Genomic DNA, 13,598 nt, shown 5'->3' with positions numbered 1-13,598 from the left:
CCTCCCTTTAAATTCTTTCTCTGAAATGGAATTTGTTGCTGTAAGTACTGTAAACATGGGTATAGTGCATGTGTAAATATTGCCAATAATGCACACAGTATAGCTATGCAATTCCCACACACAGTGTATACATGTGCTCTGTGTGTGTGTGTGTCTGCTGGGAATACATCTGCAGCTTTGCTACATTTTGAACCTGCAGGCATGGAGCTGTGGCAGCCTCACCTCTGTTGGGCTGTCACATACCGCATGTTATATTTCCCTCTGAAAGCCTGGGCTTGCTGAACTACTGTCACAAAATTACCCAGAAGCTTCTTCAAATAGCTTCAGTTGGGCAGAAGAAAGGAGCTAACAAGAGTTGGTGCAGTATCTTTGTCACATTAAGGGTTGTAGCCGAATAACCGTTATGGGTCTGGTTGTAGTCAGGGTACTGAACTATCACAGTCACAGATTCACCAACAACACATTAACTGATATGGGTCCAGTCAGATTCAGGGTACTGAACTATCACGGTCACGGATTCACCAATAACATAGCACGCCCTTACTCTAGTCGCGTTCAGTGAGAACTATCATGGCTAGGAACAATGCAATTAAGTGCAATTTATTACAGCAACAGGTACACAGGTTCTTTGGATTGATGGCGCTAAATTCACTGTCTGCAAAAGCAAGCTAGCATGCATGAAGTACACAGGTGCACAGCCTGGCTATTAATGCATTAAAAGGCACAAAGGCTCTAGAGATTTCTAAGTTTCCATGGAGATACCTGGTACAACCAAGTGTTCGAATCTTACCCCATGGTGTTCCAATGGCGGGGGGGGGGGGGGGGGGGGGTGCAGGGAGAAAGAGGTTCAGCCCGTAGACTGATCCCAGAAATCAGAAGGTATCCTTCATGATGGTATCTTCCCTCATGATGGTATCTTCCCTAACATCCCCTCTATCTTAAGCCAATTTATATTATTTTCTAACTTTTAGGTGGAGCTTGAGTGACTCTCATCAAGCATATCTTGGTTATGACTGGTAAAAAGTTTTCTCACTTTCGTTTAAAGATATAGGCTCTGAGAAATTCAGAGTGCATGCTCAGTGAGGTGTGGTCGCACCTTGGAGGTGGGTAGCTTTTGGGATGGAGGTGTGTTTTGGTATTATAATGATATTATATTATCAAAAGTTCACTAGAGTGCAGCATTTTGTCAAAAACATGACAGGTCTTTGGCTCAGGGTAGCAAATGTGCAGCTTATTGGTCTCGGTGTGCACAAGAACAATTGAGTTCCCATATTCCCACAGAGCCCAGCCACGGTATCTCCACTCTGCTCTATGCTCTGTACTGTTCCTTAGAGTCAGCACACCAGGCTCCCCTAGTGCAATAGCATCTAAGGTTGGAAGCCCAGGGAACGCTCAGGTAATGCAGCTACACTCCACCCTGAAAGCTTCTTCAGTGCTGTACATTTTCTTTAAAATGTGAATATTAGTTTAATTTTCCTAGTTACTTTAGGCAATTACTCCACATAATCTACCCCATGACTATAGTCACTCAAGCTTCACAACATTTGGAATGTGTCGACTATATCACATACATTCTCGGGATGAGGATTATCGAGTGTATGTATATCGTGTAGGGATACTAAATGTTTCATCATAATCCAAAGTTTAACATATAAACTAATTGTTAGTATAAAGCATAATACACTGAGTATTAACAAAACAACAGGGTGAAACATTTTGTTGAAGATTCCTGTGGTAGTTGGCAACCATCCAAAGTGTCACACCAGCGGTGTTTATAGTCTTTTGTCCATTTTTTCGAACTTGTTTCATCAACTGCTTCAAATCATCATGTAACAGTAATTTCTTCAAGGTTCATTCCAATAGGAGTAGGCAGCAGATCATGAAGAGGAATATAATTGAATGTAACAAGTTGGTAAGAGATGACAGGAGCTGAATAACTAAAATTGCATCCTAGAATTTTGGTAAAATTACAAAAACAAACATTAGAGTGATTACTGGTATCTACAATAGTATTATCTATGACTATAGAATCACAATGGGTTCTCATGCAAATATAGCCTTTCCCAATATATACAAGTACAGTTTCAAGGGTTTCATTAGGGTGTATCTCAAAGTGGCAAATATTTTGTTCAGTGTCAAGATAAATGTCTTGGGCTTCGAACATGTTACTTTCACAGATGTAGCTTTTTTGTTCACGCACAATACGTGCATTTACATCATTTGTTTGCCACTTTCCTCCCTTTTGATGGGACCATACTTTATGCTCCTTAGGATAAAGTGTAGTTCCATTACGATTGAGTCCTAATGCAATGATTGGATATACATTGGATACTGTGGCATTGCTTATGGTAATTATAAAGGCAATAATTTTATCACTTTCTGCATAATAGGTAAAGTTGACTAATTGCTACCATGCTTGAAACTCCTTTTCGAATTCTGAAGCATTATCCCGAATCAATTTTTGAATTTTGGTGGGTAAAGTTCCTCCTTCTCCCTCTCTAATAATAGCTGCTGCTACAGACTGTATCCATAACTGCGTTTGGATGCAGCTCAATCAAGGGAAATACCACCTTGAGTTTTTCCAAGGGTATTTACTATTAATTGATGATAATTTTCTTCAATTTGTTCCCAGTGGGGTAAAATGTCTGATAGAAGCCATTGACTTGCTCCTAAGGCCAATAAGGATGATTTTATTGGTCGTTCCAATTTCCTTAAGTCATCCATAGTAACAGTTATTCTACTCATTAGGACCTCGGCATCAATGCTGTTTAATATACTTAATTAATAATACCTAATTAATGTACCTAATCCTGTTCCCAATAACCCAGCTGCATCCCGTGGTGCAGCACTAGCTTTACCCTCTTTAGAGACCAACTAGGGTTAAGAGAACTTGCTGTTGTGCCACATTTTTAATTATGTAAGGACCTGTGTTGAGGATGGAAAGAGACTAATGAGAGGCCGAGTTGGTAGTTTCAAATATCTGCGGGGTCAGAGGCTTCTTATCCTTTGCAGTCAACGAAGATGTGCTGTATCGATCATAAATTCAAATAGTAATTCTGTGCCTCTGTAACCCCAAAGACAGTACACAATTATATGTTTGGTGAAAGTAGAATTGTGCCAGCAATCAGAATTTGGTTCAGTTATTTTGTTACAATCAGTACTATAAGTTTGTGGTCTGGAAGAATCATTATAAATTGTCTTAATTTCAGTTGGCCTATTTTAAATAGACCCATTAGTTATTCGGCAACTGATTTGTATTGTTTGGCCTAAAGTGGCTTGAAGTTCAGCCACTCTAAGAGAATCATTCCAACTCCATTCGTCTTTTGAAAATATTTTGCTTCCATGTAAAACTAAAGTAGAGAGATTTAGGTCCTTTTTGTTTTGAGGTGTTCCAGTGATTGTGCTATACCATGACAATGCATGGTTAGATGTCACAGTGAAACACCTCAGCTCCATGTACAACCACAGTAGCTAAGTTTAAGTTTCCCCTGATGGCACGTGTTCTCATAATTGAGTGTATTTAACATGGGTTTGGGACCATGGCCATTTTGGGTCTTTTTGTCTACGAATCAAAAGGGATTGCATTAAGGTCAGGGTATAACATAGCATTATCAATCCAAACTGCATATTTGTGATTCTCCACATGCAGTTCACTCAGGATTCCTGTGAACACAAAAGGAAATGAAATATGCTTGGTTGTATTCAACCGGCAGGGTTAGAAAGAGGGTGAAATAACAGTCCCATGTGTAGGGATATTTGGGAGTAGTTAGTACCATTGCTATTATTCCAATGTGAGGCATTTTCACTAGCACAGGTTGGCCAGTGTAAAATCCTGTAGGATGTTCTTCTGGTTTATAATAAACCTTTGGGGTGATTGTATTGGTAGATGCACAGAAGGCTTTCACTATCTCTGCCATGCTTGGAACTGCGGCAGTCAAAGGTGTGATGTTAGCATTTAACTATCTGTAATCCACTGTAAAATGCTATTGCCTGGTCGGTTTCTTTGCCGGCCACACTGGTAAATTGTAAAGTGAATGAGTCCTTTTAATAATGCCTCTTTCTTCCAATTCTGTTACCACCCCATCAATTCCCGTAAGTGTTGCTGCTGGCAACAGATATTGCTGAACATTTGTGATTTTAGTGGGGGTAAGGGTATGACTGTTTGTAACAGACAGTTTCACTGTGCCTGAATCCCTCTGATGTGTCGTGAAACTCCATACAGTTCCATCTGGGAGTTTCCACATTTGCCCATGCAGTATGTCAAATCATGAAGTATTAGTATATGCAGCAATGACTAATACTTCTGACTTGATTAATTTTTGTTCCTATGTGAAATTTTTGCAGTGGGGCAATCTTTTTCCACACCATCAATTCTTGTGAATTTAACCCTGCAATGACCAGGTGTTATGCCCAGGGTTTGTGCTGTCTCATGTGTAATTACCGACATTTGGGCCCCAGTGTCAATAAGAAAGTTTACCAATATTTTTCAGGTCCAACAGAATAGCAATGATAAGGTCAGAGTGTTCATTAGAGAGCCATTGAATTGCTAATACCCACCGAGCAGAGTGGCTCACTGCCCTCTGTTGGGATAGGAGGTTTTTTGGCAAGCTTCTGCCTTGTCAATTAGGCTCAGTGCAGAAGGTGTACTTTCCTTATGGGTTGGGAGTTTTTCAGTTTGGCAGTTCTCTCCAGCTGGAATAATTTTCTTACCCAGAGACTGGACTAATATATGGAGTCCTCCATAGAGGCACCACGCAAGATTGGTCAGGGTGCACCCAAAGCTAGGGCCTTATGCCACAACTCACCCCGTTCCTTATTAGGTTTGAACCTCTCTTTGAATTTGGGGTATCTGAGTTTTTGAGTGTGGATTTGACGAACTTGCCTGGAGTGATCTGGGGGCTTAATACTAGATGAACTAATCCAGCCCATTCAGCATCCGTACTTATCTATGTCTTGTTCAAAATCACTCCAAGTGGGAATGGGGGAGTGCAGATTTTGTCTACGACCACAATCACCATCCCTGCGAGCAGCTTGTATGCAATCCTGGGTATTTGCCACAAACATCTTAAGAAAATCAAGGAGTCCACGGATGAGAGGGGTTAATCAAGCTGGGTCAATAGGAGCTAACATCGGGGATTTCCTGAATTCATCTCTTTCATATATCGCCTGAATGCAGGCTGCTTTCTGTACTGCTACAGCCAGGTCAGAATTGCTTGTGGCTCTAATTTCCAGTCATTCCTCTCTCTTCTGGGGATCTATACCACCTGCCCAGTATGCAGCTTGTGCAATTATAGAGTAATTATGGTCTCCTGGTGTGGTGGTTAAAAATACTCCTGGTCCCCAAAAGCCTCTTGCTTCTTCCTCACTCAGCATAATTCAATCTCCTTCTTCAAGAGAAACTCGACACAAACACTCAACTTCTGATTCTCCTGACCACCTTGAGAATTTCTCCTGTATTTTAACCAACTCTGCTGATGACCATAGAATTGTTCACACAGTAGTACGGATCTCATCTTCATCGTCAACAGTAGTCTCAGTTTTAACCAAAGTTCTCAAGGAAATCAATTTATGTTCAGAATCAGCAATCTCTTTGACCTCATCATCACTGTCAAACCAAATATCACCATACCAGCTTTCAGGGTCTGCACTATACTTTAGGCAATTGCTCCACAATCTTTCCTGTCAAATATGGAATAAAAGGCTGATAAAAAGCTTTGTCCTTTTTAATAACTAGAGGAATACAGTTTATTTGACAAATGCCACTATTTCCTATACCCATCCTCCAAGATATTTTCATAGCAAGGAGAGTAGCTTGACAGGGATTGACAGTAGCTTGACAGGTTTGAGATTGAGAGTAGCTTGACAGGATTCATCTGTGAATCCACAAGGATGCCTTGGAGCTGGATGTCTGACCAGTAGTTCTGAATGATCACCACTAGAGCAGAGCCCTGGGATTCGCCCAGTGACCTGTGCACCTCTGCAGCTGACTGCTGTCAAGGTCAGAGGAGAAAAGTGAGGCCGGTATGGGCAATAGGAAGACAACAGAGAAAAGCAGTCTTGTGTTTGTGGGCTGTCAGAATGTCACTTCTCCAATACGTCTTTACTGCTTACTTTGAATAGGAAAGAGCTCAAGGAAAGCACAGTGTTAATGTCCCAGACATAAAGGATATTTTACAAAAAGCAGTGGAGTCAGCACTAGGCAAGATACTTCTGACGCTCTTCTATCACTCCTGAGTCACTTGGACATTTACATATAATACCATGAGCTGCAAGGAACCCACAAGGATCACTGAGTCCAGTTCCCGGCTCCACACAGGACCGTCCAAACAAATCAACAATCAACTCCTCTGTCTGAAAGCGTTGTTCAAATCCTTCTTGAACTCTGGCAGGCTCAAAGTACTGTGACCACTGCCCTGGGGAGCCTGTTCCAGTGACTGACCACCCTCTTGGTGAAGAACCTTTTCCTAACACCATGCATGACCCTCCCCTGATAGAGTTTCATGCTGTTCCCTCAGGTCTTATCACTGCTTACCAGAAGAGGAGATCAGCGCCTGCCCCTCTGCAGTGCATTAATGTCTTAAAATAATGACAGTTGTTTCATAATCTAGCAGGCTCTGCAGGGAATGATAGCAAGGGTATATGGGACATAACTTAGGAGTGGTGTGGAGTTGTATACTGAGTGTGAGGCCACAAGGTCTGTTGAGGTAGTATGGGAGGGTTGTTCTGGGCTGTAATGCAGCCTTATCCATACAGCCTATAAATAGAGCTGCTAGAGTGATCTTTCTCCCAAGCCGTTCCTGGGATTTCCGCCAGATCAAGCCACTTTGGACACTCAGATACCATGCTCAGGGACTCTCATATATCTGCAGAGATGATTATCTAGCTATCCTCTTCCAGGGTCACTTCTCGGAACGACCTTATGTAACAACACCCACGCACATTTACCTCCATTAAGAAAAAATATACTTTCTCACATAGCTTTTAGCTATTCATTAAGACAATACCAGCCGCTTCTCCCCCATGCACATATTTTCAATTCTCCACTACATTGGTGGGATATGACTTTCCTTTACAAAAGCCTTTTTTCTTGGTATGTTGTATTTCTGGAACAGGTCATCTTGAATGCAATCACGCAATGTGTGCAGGACAACCAGGGGATCAGGCCCAGTCAGCATGGGTTCATGAATGGCAAGTCCTGCCTGACCAACCTCATCCCCTTCTATGACCGGGTGACCTGCCTGGTGGATGAGGGAAAGGTTGTTGATGTACTCTACCTAGACTTCAGCAAGGCCTTTGACACAGTCTCCCATAGTATTCTCCTGGAGAAGCCGGCAGCCCAGGGCTTGGACAGGTACGCTCTTTGCTGGGTTAAAAATATCTTGATGGCCAGGCCCAGAGAGTGGTGGTGAACAGAGTGAAATCCAGCTGGCCACTGGTGACCAGTGTTGTTCCCCAGCGTTTGGCATTGGGGCCCATCCTCTTGATATCTTTATTGATGATTTGGATGAGGGAATTGACTGCATCCTCAGTAAGTTTGCAGATGACACCAAGTTGGGGGGAAGTGTCAGTCTGCTGGAGGGTAGGAAGGCCCTGCAGAAAGACCTGGACAGGATGGGTCAATGGGTAGAGGCCAGTGGGATGAGGTTTAACATGGCTAAGTGCCAGGTCCTGCACTTTGGCCACAACAACCCCATGCAATGCTACAGGCTTGCGGGGAGAATGGTTAGAAAGCTATGTGGAGGAAAAGGATGTTGGGGTGAGGATTGATGCTTGCCTGAACATGAGCTGGCAGTGTGCCCAGGTGGCCAAGAAGGCCAATGACATCCTGGCTTGTATCAGGAATAGTGTAGCTTGCAGGACCAGGGAGGTGATACTCTGCTCTGGTGAGGCAGCACCTCAAGTACTGTGTTCAGCTTTGGGCCCCTCACTACAAAATGAAATCAGGCCCTGAAACATGTTCAGAGAAGAGCTACAAAGCTGGTGAAGGGCCTGGAACACAAGTCCTATGAGGAGCGTCTGAGGGAACTGAGGTTGTTTGGTCTGGAGAAGAGAAGGTTCAGGGGACACCTCATTGCTCTCTACAACTCTCTGAAAGGAAGTTGTTGGGAGCTGGGGATCAGTCTCTTCCTGTAGGTAACTAGTGATAGGACTACAGAGAATGGCCTCAAGTTGTGCCAGGGGAGTTTCAGGTTGGAAATTAGGAGACATTTCTTCTCCAAAAGAGCATTCAGGCATTGGGACAGGTTGCCAGGGAAGTGGTGGAGTCACCATCCCTGGGGTGTTCAAGGAAAGGTTGGACCTGGTGTTTAGGGACATAGTTTAGTGGGTAACGTTTGTAGTAGGGTGATGGTTGGACCAGATGATCTTGAAGGTCTTTCCAATCTTAATGATTCAATGATTTCTATGATTTCCCAGTGAGTCCTCAAATTATATTCATTATTAGCTCCTACTGTTTTCCCAGTGCAACCACCAGGTTTACTGAACCACCATTCCTTGAAATGCTTTTTAAAACTGGCATTCTGCTAGACAATTTCTATACATCCAATAGCAATGTAGTTTTAGTAAAAGCTCACACATCACAGTCAATGGTTCAGCTGTTTCATCCCGTCTGGTCTTGGTCACTTGTTGCTATTCATTTTGTCTATTTGGCAACAGGCAGAATGTACAATCACCATCATTTTATTAGCTTAACAATTCTGGCATGGAAACCAAGCCAGTTCTTCCCAACATCATTTTGATTCTCTGCTGCTACTAGATAACATTCCAAGTTAGCAATATGAACTGGTCTTGTACACAGAGACAGTAGAAATATGAGGACAGTAATTGGGAGCAAGCCAAGTGTGTTGTTCCAGTTTCTTCTGCCTTTGCTTCTGCTTTTGTTGCCAGAAAGAAGGAAGAAGGTAGTTTGTTGCCCTCAAAATGACAAGGTATAAACGATAGTCTAGTAATGAAGTGCTTCCTAATTAGGCTGCCTCAGGAAAGGCAGAAGGTGAAATAAGGCATTCAGTGTGAAATAGCCCCACAGTCCAACAGGTGATAAGCAATTTTTGTCAGTAATTTACACAGAATATGGATTGCTGCCAACCTCACAACTGTTGAAAAAACCTGAAGGTATGTATTACTGCTTTATGACGGAAAAAGAATGATAAATTTAGGATAGAGATCACCTTTCACCCCAAATAATATATATCATTGACTATTTTGCAGTGCTCCACAGCTAGTTGAAAGACATCCTCAGTGCCTATCCTCCATTATTAAAAATCATTGCAGTATCATACAGTTTTCACAAGTTTAGATTAATATTCTTTTCTCTTTACATAAATTGAAAGATATTTTCTCTTTACATAAATTATCTTTCAACATTTATTTAAAAATTGTCATTTAAAGTCATGCTGACTCATTTTCATACGTCAATACATGTGTTTCTCTTAAGCGCAGAAACACTTGCTGAGTTCAGAAACATATAAGATGCATCTTTCCATGAATATGCATGTATTCTGTCACCATTTTTCATTCGAGCCTAAAATAAACGTGCAATATGTAAAAAATCTGAGAAAAGCTATGGAGGAATCTTCACTCTTTTGCCCATGGAATAGGAGACAATTGGCTAAAAGGCTTCAATAAACAGGACATTATGAAATAAAACTGGGGGGTTACCGTGGCTTTAAATTACAGTGAGAATCACAGCCAGGTTGACCTCGTGCTGGGCTTTAGCCTTTCTGATTTTCTCCCTGTATATGCTAGCAACTTCCTTGAGCTCTCACCGAATTGCCTGTCCCTTCTTCCACTGGACATAAACTCTTCTCCTGGAGACTCAGCAAAAGTTCCCTGTTCAGCCATGCCGGTCTTCTTCCCCAACGACTCAACTTACGGCACACTGGGACAGCCTGCTCCTCCACCTTGAAGGCTTCCTTTCTGAGCAGCATCCAGCCTTCCTGGATCCCTCTGCCCTTAAGGACTGACTCCCAAGGGACCCTCCCCGCCAGTGTCCTGAACAGTTCAAAGTCTGCCCTCAGGAAGTCCAAGGTCGCAATTTTACTGAGTCCCCTCCTGACTTCACCAAAAATAGAGAACTCGACCATTTTGTGGAACACAAGTCCTATGAGGAGCGGCTGAGGAACTGAGGTAGTTTAGTCTGGAGAAGAGAAGGTTCAGGGGAAACCTCATTGCTCTCTACAACTCCCTGAAAGGAAGGTGTGGGGAGCTGTGGGCCGGCCTCTTCTCACAGGTAACTAGTGATAGGACTAGAGGAATGGCCTCAAGTGGCACCAGGGGAGGTTCAGGCTGGAAATTAGGAGACACTTCTTCTCAGAAAGAGTGATTAGGCATTGGAACGGGTTGCCCAGGGAAGTGATAGAGTCACCGTCCCTGGGAGTGTTTAAGGAAAGGTTGGAGGTACTTAGGGACATGGTTTAGTGGGTGTATTGGTGGATGGGGATGATTGGACTAGATGATCTTGAAGGTCTTTCCCAACCTTAATGATTCTATGATTCTGTCCTGTGGAAGGTACTCCTATTCTTGCTTTTCTCCAGAACCAGTCCCACATAACTGCAACACGATTTACAGCATAGGGAACAGGGTTTATCCCCCTAATGAACAATTACGGGATAAACTCTTTTCCCCTTCATTCTTCTGGGTGTACTGCAATAATATTGACAGAATAATAACCTGTTAAGATGCAGTGATAAAAAGTCAGAAAGCTAGATTATAACATCACATGATGAACAAATATATATTTGCAGATATAGCAAACTAACTTTCAACTAACTGTGGAGCACTGAGAATAGCTACACTGGATGAGACCAAAATGTCCACCCAACCAATTTGTGTCAGTTACAGATATACCAGGTTATCAACTGTTTGGGGGACTTAGTGTGGGCAGGTTTACTTCACAGGACAACTTGTTCTAGGAAAAGTATCTTTTCATGAGCACCTGATGGAAAAGATACTGGGTAAGTGTAATATGATCAAATTTATTTAGTTCTGTGAACAGGTGTGTTGCAACCTGCACTAACTGCAGTTAACTGAGGAGTCTTGCTGGAAGCACATGAATAGAGAAAACAAACACTCTTATCCATAAAGAGCAAAAAAATTCTAAGATAACAAAATGCACAAATTGTACAGGTTGTGGTTCGTGTATCTAACCTGTCAGCTACCAAGATAGGCCTACATTTACATTTTACATATTGCTTGACAAAGCCAGAATTATGAGAACTCATGAAGATGCTGTTTCCTTGATGAATTTAACAACCCATGTAAACAGAAGAATTTTACAGAAACCATGCAGATGAATCAGCTGGTATGACAGGTGTTCAAGAACTGGCATAATAGATGTGTAGCATTTTTCTTGACAGATAAATTGCTGTAAAAGACTCCAGCCATACTTATCCTTTGGATAAATTCATATCTGCATAGAACATGTGAAAATAAGTATATGAACCACAACCCATCAAGCAAGATGGACAATAGATTAATCACATCAATATCACATCTATACCTGCATAGATATAAAAGTGTTTATAGGATGTACCTGGTATTTTTACCTGAATTGTCTTAAAATGTTATTTCAGCTAATCTTCCTGGTACATTATGCTTTCTAAGTCTCTACATACAATAGTTTGTCTAACTGGTTTTTGAACCTAAGTAAGCTTTGAAGGTTCAGCATATCTGACTAGAGATGGAAATTTTTACTTAGCCACAAGAAAAGTCTTCTGTATTTCATTAGTTTAATGGAAATATTATTCCCCTACTCATACAATAGGAAGGAAGGTAGACATCTATACTCCTGAATTATTTAGCTCCTTGGTGCCTTACTGGGATGCCTCAAAAAGTCAGCATGCTCAAAGCCCAGACATGCAACCTTTCCATGTCTTTGTATACTCTTTTTCCTTCAGTGTAATGGCTCCACAGTTGCCTGTTTGACAGTTATCAACAGGGGACACTCTCTTTTGTAAATAACACTGGTGTCAGCATATAACCAGGAGATGGAGAACCCTCTTAAAGAACAACTTTGTGCTCTGTAAAACAAAAAGCAGCAGCAGTTATGGAGTACACACCATGCTGTTCCTTTGCTGAATAAATGGTGTACAGGGGTATATAGGGCTGCTTTACATATATTCACACTCTGTGAAGAAAAGTAAATGAATGAATGTTAAAACCCAAGAGGTCTAGTTAAAAGGTCCTTTTATCTACTGGCAGCAAGCAAAAATCTGGGACTGCCGTCACCTATAAAGCTAGTTCCTTTTGGCTGTGTTACATATGCACAGACCAGGACATGGTTTGCTAGTCTTCCTGAAGCTCATCATTTACATGTCTTGCATACCCTTGTTTTTCATGAACCCAGACCCTCCTCTAATAACTTATGAATTCCCAGCCATGGTGGAGGATGATCTTTATTGCTTCTCTTTCATTCTAGATGTGTGCCTTTGAGGTAATCATTGCTATTAACTCTTGGAGTAAGCTACCCTGCACAGGTGACATCCACTACCTGTGGCAATGAATCACATCTCTTTTGTTTTTAATTATCATTCTGCTACATTCCTTTGCTGGTTTATAGTTATTGCATTAAAAAGACATTGAATGTTATGACACTCAGGGTTTTTTAGACCTCTCTATTTTACTTTCTCCAATTAATCTTTTTCAAACTGGAGAATCCAAGTCTACTTAGACATTTCTCAAGTGGAGGTTTTTCCATAACAGCTGTTCTCTTCTTCTTTCTGCACACTTCTAAAAAAAACTTGTTCTGATAATCTGACAAGCAGGTATTTTATTTCAAATGCATCATTAATAATGATTTTGTTGAGATTCTAGAGATACTAGAGGTTCTTGAGATACTAGGGAACATCCAGAGGGCAGCTAGTAGCTTAAAATTAAATCAATATTATAAATGTTTGTAACACCTATTGTAAATAGCAGTCTAATCTTGTTGATATAGATTTGAGGCAAACTTTGAAATACTTGATATGTTAAACTTGATACACTTACTGTCATTTGTACTGTCTTTTTAAGATAGCTTTAACTGTGTTGATGTTTATAAGGCTATACACTTTCCTGTTAAAAGTAATGATGCTAAGAGTACACAGATTTTTTACTGGCTTTCATTTCTTTGTAGTGTTTTGGTAAGCTAGAACACCATAAAATCAACACAGCACACACTATGCATATTGAAAATTGCTTGACTGACAGGTCTTAAAATGGTTCCATATGTGTAGACTCACCAATAGATGGGTGTGCCTTCAGAAAGGATTGGTTCTTCACCATATAATGTCACTTAGTCACTTTTAATTAAAAAGTATATTATGTATATATATATATTTATATATAAAGCACCTACCACCATATTGATAAACACTCTTTGGAACCACTCTGATGGCAGGGGTAAGAACAGGAGTTGGCCTGATAGTATCTCAGCACTTCTGTTACCAACCAACTTTAAAAAAAAAAAAAGGCCACAAGACTTTGCTTAATTAAAAAGTGACCAAGGAGAAAATGCAAAACCACTTTCAATACATAAGAATTAGATGAGTAAGATTTAAAAGATAAATAGTCTCTGACAGAGAATAATCTTCATTCCATTATCCCTATAGTTAAACCAAGGC

The 13,598-nt window shown here is 41.2% G+C and overlaps 1 long non-coding RNA gene across 1 annotated transcript in view; it reads right to left on the bottom strand.

Moving 5' to 3' along the window:
* Positions 1-1,397: 1,397 nt before the first annotated feature.
* The window catches only part of LOC121056914, a 56,371-nt gene continuing 44,170 nt past the window's right edge, over positions 1,398-13,598 (bottom strand). Inside the window, exon 4 of the long non-coding RNA XR_005813558.1 lies at positions 1,398-1,950. This is a non-coding gene — a long non-coding RNA (uncharacterized LOC121056914). The remainder of the gene's footprint in view (positions 1,951-13,598) is intronic.

Source organism: Cygnus olor, chromosome 18 (assembly GCF_009769625.2).
Source record: "Cygnus olor isolate bCygOlo1 chromosome 18, bCygOlo1.pri.v2, whole genome shotgun sequence".
In the NCBI taxonomy this organism is placed as follows: domain Eukaryota; kingdom Metazoa; phylum Chordata; class Aves; order Anseriformes; family Anatidae; genus Cygnus; species Cygnus olor.
The sequence above is the reverse complement of the archived record's forward strand: the minus strand, read 5'-3'. Positions and strand labels throughout refer to the sequence as shown.